Genomic DNA, 7,263 nt, shown 5'->3' with positions numbered 1-7,263 from the left:
TGGTTTCATAGCATTAAAAAATATCAGAAATAAGGTTTCCTGTGCAAAATTTCAGTCCTTTCTATGGTAATCTCTGTACACTACTGTAGCAAGAGAAGGAGCAGAACTTTGGAACACCAGCAAGTATGGCCACCAAGGATCTTTATGTATCTGTTGTGCAACACAACGATGTTCATGCCTATGCAGGGTCATGCCTTGAGAACTTCATTACTCATAAGAATCAGCTTGGTGTCTGAGGGTGAAACTTCCAGCTTTTGTTGCTGAGGCTTTGTCTATATAGGATTTGAAGACTGAGTTTGGGCTACTGCAGCGATTTAAGGAACTCAGAAACTGAAGAAAACTATGTAAGTCAGGCTCAGGAGGATGCTACTTAAGTGATTGCAGTACAGGCTGACAGGGCTTCGGATGGGACATAGCCTGGAACTACCTTGCTTAGCCCCTGGTGTGCAGGTGGCTGCCACATGGACACACTACCAGGGAAGGTGCTGTGGCCCCAGGACGCACTTGAGTGCAGTCAAATGCACATTAGAAGTCAGAGCTGTGCCGGCCCAGGTCTTTTCAACCTGGCCTAGATGATCAGGACCAGGGAGACTTCCTTTAGAAAGTTTCTCTGTTTCTCTAACCAATTGCAAGGAGGGCCTGAGAAGTTTTCTCTGCATGTGGAGAGGCTTGAAGATTCGTGTGAGGAGTGATGGAAACTTCACTTTTGAGCAGAGGGACTTTAATTCTGAGTGAGCTTGTGCCATCAAGATGAGCTGAGGAGACTCCTCCTAGACAGGATTGGAAATGTCTCTAGAGTTTGCTCAGAGGGAAAAAGGACTTGGAGTTGAGTGCAAGGGAGGGCTCCAGTGTGGAAGTAGTTTTTTGAACTTTACTTTTAAATTTATTATTATCATTATTCTAGTTATGATATTTTTATGGGCATATAGTTGTATATGTTTTGTTCATATATGTATTGATGTATATGTAAAACACAGAAGTTAGGCTACTGTCCTGGAGGGCTGGGATGGATGTACATGAGGGTTTTTGTTGCCCCTCACCGTGTGATTGTACTCTCACAATCTCTCTTCTACCATAGAATTTTATAAAATTCCAAATTTTCTGACTTGGAAGTCAGACACTGTAGTGGAAACCTGCTACCTAGTAGCAGAGAAAGCAGCCATTTGATCTGCCTACTCCACTGATGTCCCAGAAGGAAAACTCACCATCTCCTTCCCCATGCTCTCTTAAATCCCCTTCTACTCAAAGATGCTCCTTCATCTTTCCTTTGTTTTCTTATGTTTACTCCCTGTCAACTGGTTGCTCTTACTGCCCCTTGACCTATCATTGACATAATTTACCTGTTGCTTACAGAAAGCTCTTGGTTTAAAGATGTGTGCTAGAGCTGAGCCACGCCAAAACAAGAAACAGAATTTTTTTTAAATCAGTCTTGTTGTTCACAGAGTGATCAAATATCCTGAAACAAGTATGGGTTCTCTCACAATATCACTCCATCACAGGTTTCTATAGCTTCAGAGACACTCATGAGTTAAGCAGCTATAATGAGAGTGTATCTCATGTTATCTTTCCATAAATATTCCTCTCGTATATTAACTAGATATTATTCTTGAAATAACTTGCCTTCATCTCTGATTATTAGACCTGCATTCTGATTAGACATAGATACTCAATCCAGAACAGCAGAAATATGGACACATCCCAGTATCTGACTACCAGTAGCATGTCCTTTAGAAGGTATAACAGGTACCTGAATTCATGTGTGCACATCCTGAAGAGGGACAGCTGGCAGTCAGTTCTATTTCAGTATCATGTCTTGCAGGTTCAGAGAGCTAAGATGCAGGATCCAGGACTAGAGTGGCAGCTGAGGACATTAGCCCTTTTTTGTGGGGTATTAGTGACTGTGGAAGCTTTAGAGTTTGTGGGATAGGTCTTCAGCATCAGGTTTCCTGGACATCTGTGGGACCAATGGAACTCTGGAGATGTGATAAGCAAACCTGGAGCAAGAGTGAGTTCAAGGCATTTTCAATTCCCGGAAATATTGTACTGAGATGAGCAGGACTAGGACTGCATGTCCTAGACTGCTTAGAACTGGGCCCCCACCTTTTCCCCAGCAGAGGAGGTCACATAGACCAGTAGCCAGGTTAGACGTCTTTTGTTTCCCCTTACAAGGTCATGTTCAACAGCAAATGAGGCATTTCCAGCACCATAACTCCAACAACAGATATCGACTCACCATGGAAGTCACATTTCATCCCCAAACATTTAATACCTGTTTTTCCACCCAATTAAATGACCTGTCTCAATGAAGCATGTCTTCCAAGAGTGTTCTCAACGCACTCACTGCTGCTTGAGGATTCTCTCACTTTCTTCCTCTCCTTATCTCCTCTCTCACACACATACACACATCAGCTATTCCCACCACTATAGGTGAACAGAGTGGAAGCAGCACATTTTCACTGGCATAGGAGTGGAGAGCAGAAGATAGGCTTAAAACAGTAGCTTCTGGGACAGTGCCAGTGAAGGCCAAAGTCCAGGGCTCTGGAGGGATCATCATTGTGATTTCAGGCACAGAAAAAAGGAATATCTTATGTTTGTCTGGGAGAGTCCAATGGGATTAGAGGCAAAGAGGGGACACAAGGCCACCTGAGGCTTTTGATGTCTATAGCTAAACAGAAGAAAATGTTGTCTGCTGATATGGACAGATCAGTTGCATAATTTTTCATAAGGAATGTTAAGAAGGAGGTTTGGAGCTTTGTTGAATCTGAGATGTCCTAGAGAAGTGTGTTGAAGGCCTTGAGTGTATGTCTGGACACAAGTCTGGAAAAATTCAGGAACAAGATTCCAAATGAAGACCAACTAGGTATTTTGGTGATGTATATGAGGATGGAAGTATAAGTTGGTTATTCTTAGGGAAGGAAACATTCAGAGGATTGTGGCAGTGGTGCTAATTGTAAGGAAGGGGTTGGTCCGCTTAATAACACGGGACTTATCTCTCAAAATGAGATGGCTGTCACAAAGAAAGATGATGTTTTGTCATGTAAATGTGTTAGAACAATGTTTGGCAAGAGACCAGGGCTGCCAAGAGACACACATTGGGTTGGATATGAATCAGAACAGTCATAAAGGTTGGTGGCAATGATGCAGGTGACTGACTGGGAGGCAGGTAAATAACTGTGAGGAGGGTGACTAAATGGGAGGAATGTGACTAAATGTGAGGCAAGTGACAGGAACTGTGATGAAGATAATTGTGAGGTAGATGACAGTGAGTCTGAGGCAGGTGACTAACTGTATGGCAGGCGACTGTGAGGCAGCTGACAGGGATTGTGATGAAGGTAACTGTGAGGTAGATGACAGTGAGTCTGAGGCAGGGAACTAACTGTGAGGAAGGTGACTGTTAAGCAGGGCAGGTGACAGGGCCTGTGAGGTAGGTGACTCTGAGACAGGTGAATGGGAGGTAGGTAACAGGGACTGCGAAGCAGGTGACTGTGAGGCAGGACCCTATACCTGTGAATATTCCACATACTGTTGTGGTGACCCTGGGTGGAATGTGGAGATCTGCACTTAGGCTAGTAGATAATAAGTTCATGGGTAAATAAGAGAATTACTGAATTCTTTTCAGAACTAAGGAATATGGGCTTTTGTTAATGCAATTTTAAAAGGAGCTGTTTCTTGTATATCTTGGCTATCTTCTGAATAAATGAGACAGAGGCCATCTATTTATTTAATCAAGCATTATAACAGAAAAAGTGGGCAGCCATTGACCTGCTCTATTTCTTTAAGCTATACTGCCTATCTTCCAATAACATTCCCCAAGATACTCACCTTTTTGGGAGGGGAGGCGGTGCAGCAAACTTTATTGATAGTATTCAAGAGAGTAGGGAGGGCTCCCTATGCCCCTCCTGTTATGGGGATCTGAGGTGAAAATTGTGAGGGAGAAGCTCTGTGTTGGTAGCCAAGTTGGTATAGGGACTCCTCAGCAACTGAGGACCTCTATCTTGCTCTCAGTGTCCTTGCTGGGGTGGGTAGTCCATGTTTTCTAAAACCTTGTAGGCCTTGTAGGCCATGAGGTCGACTACCCTGTTGCTGTAGCTGTATTCATTGTCATACAAGGAAATGAGCTTGACATACTTGTCATTGAGAGCAGTGTCAGCCCTGGCATCGAAGGTGGACGAGTGGGAGTTGCTGTTGAAGTCACAGGAGGCAACCTGGTCCTCAGTGTAGCCCAAGAAGCCCTTCAGTGGGCCCTCAGATGTCTGCTTCACCACCTTCTTGATGTCATCATACTTTTCAGGTCTCTTCAGGCAGAACAACAGATACACAATGGACACATTGTGGGTAGGAACACAGAAGGCCATGCCAGTGAGCTTCACTTTCAGCTCTGGGATAACCTTGCCCAAAGACTTGGCAGCACCAGTGGATGCAGAGATGATGTTCTGGGTAGCCCCATGGCCATCACACCACAGCTTTCTAGAGGGGCAATCCACAATCTTCTGAGTTGCAGTGATGCCATGGACTGTGGTCATGAGCTCTTTCATGATGCCCAACCTGTCATGGATGACCTTGGCCATGGAGGCTAAGCAGTTGGTGGTGAAGGATGCATTGCTGAAAATATTGAGTGAGTTGTCATATTTCTTATGGTTCACTCCCATCACAAACACGGGGGCATCAGCAGAAAGGGCAAAGATGATGTCCCGTTTGGCTCCACCCTTCAAGTGTGCTCTTGCCTTCTCCATGGTGGTGAAGACACTAGTAGACTCCACGACATACTCAGCACCGACCCCACCCTTTTCGATGTTAGTGGGGTCTCGCTTCTGGAAGATGGTGATTGTCTTCCTATTGATGACAAGCTTCCCATTCTCTGCCTTGACTGTTCCATTGAATTTGCCATGGGTGGAGTCACACAGGAAGATGTAGACCATGTAGTTGAGGTCAATGAAGGGGTCGTTGATGGCAACAACCTCCACTTTGCTATGTGGAGAGCAGATGGCAGCCCTGGTGACCAGGCACCCAATATGGCCAAATCCGTTCACACCGACCTTCACAATTTTGTCTACTGGACAAGGCTGGCACTACACAAGAAGATGCAGCTGTCACTGGAATAGTGAGGAGCAGAGAGCCGATACTTACATGTTACTATTGTTCTGGCTGTCTCTGCTCCAGGTGTTTTCCCATGGTGTCTCCTTAAGACCCTTTCCTGGTAGCTGAATTCTCTTTTTCTTTTTCCTCCTCTCCCCTGGCTGATGGAAGTGCATCCTTGTTTTTGCTTCTATCCAGCCTTTGGTATATCAGTTTTTATTAACAAATCAGAGCATAAATTTTTAAATAACAGACCTGGTCTCAAATAATTAGTTGAAGACTGTTCAGATAGCTCAGTGATTAAAGGTGCACTGATTGAAGGTGAACACCTGAGTTCAAATTTCAGAACCCACCTGGTAGAAGAAGAGAAGTAACTTCTCTAAATTGTCATTTGACCTTCCATGTACACACACACACACACACACACACACAGCTTGATACCTCTGTCTATACACAGTCACACACAAACAAGCACACAAACACATGAACACACACCTACAAATGTCTGTGAAAACTGGCATCAGTAAACATTAAGAAGCTCCTAATGGAAAAATATGAAACAATTTGTCAAACAAACTAAATAACACATGAGATTGTACTATAATGGTGAAATAACCTATAAACTCATGCTGGTGTGAATGGTTGCATGACAGGTAAATGAACATTACTGAACCCGGTGGGACCTTCGGGACCCAGAGGTCTCTCCACTCTGCAGGACCCCTAGCAACCCAGGACCTCAGAATCATGGGTGAGTGGAACAGACCATCATCATCAAAGAATGCTAGAGGGTCTTGTGCCAGCAGGAAGAGGGACAAAGTAACCCCAAACTACCAGAGGCAGGGATTCATTCTAGTTGGGCCCAGCCCGGCCATCTTCTTCTTGAACCCAGTGGAGAGAGCCAAGGACCTAGAGGACTCCCCACACCACAGGACCCCTAGCACACGCAAAACCTAGGCATCACGGGACTCAGGATGTAGATCGGAGCTCCAGACTTCTGAATACCTGCCCTGAAAGAGGAGAGATTGCCTGCAGAGACTGCTCTGACCACTATGACTCAAGAGAGAGTTGAACTCCCAAGACGGCTGTCAGAGGCTAACAAAATCAAAGGAGGAACAATCTTCAGCCAGAGACAGCTATATCTTCTAACACCAGAGATTACAATATGGTGAAAGGCAAGCTTAAGAATATTAATAACAGAAATCGAGAACAGTGGGCATCATCAGAACTCAGTACCCAACTACAGTGATTTCTGGATACTCCAATTCACACGAAAAGCAAGACAAGGATTTTAAATAATATCTCCTAACAGTGGTAGAGGTTTTTAAGAAGGGCATTATTAACTCACTTAAAGATTACAGGAAAATACTGTGAAACAGGTGTAAGCTCTTAAAAAATTACAGGAATACACTGCTAAACAAGTAGAAGAACTTAAGGAGGAAACACAAAAATTCCTTAAAGTGTTATAGGAAAACACAACAAAACAGGTAATGGAATTGAACCAAACCACCAAATATCTAAAAATGGAATTAGAAATTATGAAGAAAACCCATAGGGAGACAACTCTGTAGATAGAAATTCTAGGAATGAAATCAGGAACCATAGATGCGGTCATCAGCAACAGAATACAAGAGATGGAAGAGAGAATCTCAGTTGCAGAAGATTACAAAGAAAGCATGGACACAAAAAAGAAAATGCAAAATCCAAAATGACCCTAACTCAAAGCATCCAGGAAATCCAAGACACAATGAGAAGACCAAACCTACGGAAAATAGGTATGGATGATAACTTCTCTGATAACGGAACCACATATAGACCCAACAAAGAAAGAGGACTTCAGACCAATTTCCATTATGAACAGCGATGCAAAAATACTCAATAAAATCCTTGAAAACTGAATCAAAAAAGATATCAAAATGATCATCCGTCATCATCAAGAAAGCTTCATCCCAGGCATGCACGGATGGTTTAATATATATAGACACCAATCAATATAATCCACTATAAAAACAGACTCAAAGACAAAAACCACATGAACATCTTGTTAGATGCTGAGATAGAGTTTGACAATATCCAAAACAACTTCATGATAAAAGTCTTCGGATGTTCAGGAATTCAATGCCCTTACCTAAACATAATAAAAGCAATATACAGCAAGCGAGTAGCCAACATCAAACTAAATGAAGAGAA

General features: G+C 43.4%; 1 pseudogene; it reads right to left on the bottom strand.

Annotated features, from left to right (window-relative positions):
* Positions 3,841 to 5,063, bottom strand: Gm5327 (predicted pseudogene 5327; annotated as a pseudogene).

The sequence above is a fragment of the Mus musculus genome, chromosome 7 (genome assembly GCF_000001635.26).
Source record: "Mus musculus strain C57BL/6J chromosome 7, GRCm38.p6 C57BL/6J".
In the NCBI taxonomy this organism is placed as follows: domain Eukaryota; kingdom Metazoa; phylum Chordata; class Mammalia; order Rodentia; family Muridae; genus Mus; species Mus musculus.
This window is presented reverse-complemented; position numbering and strand designations above follow the sequence as displayed.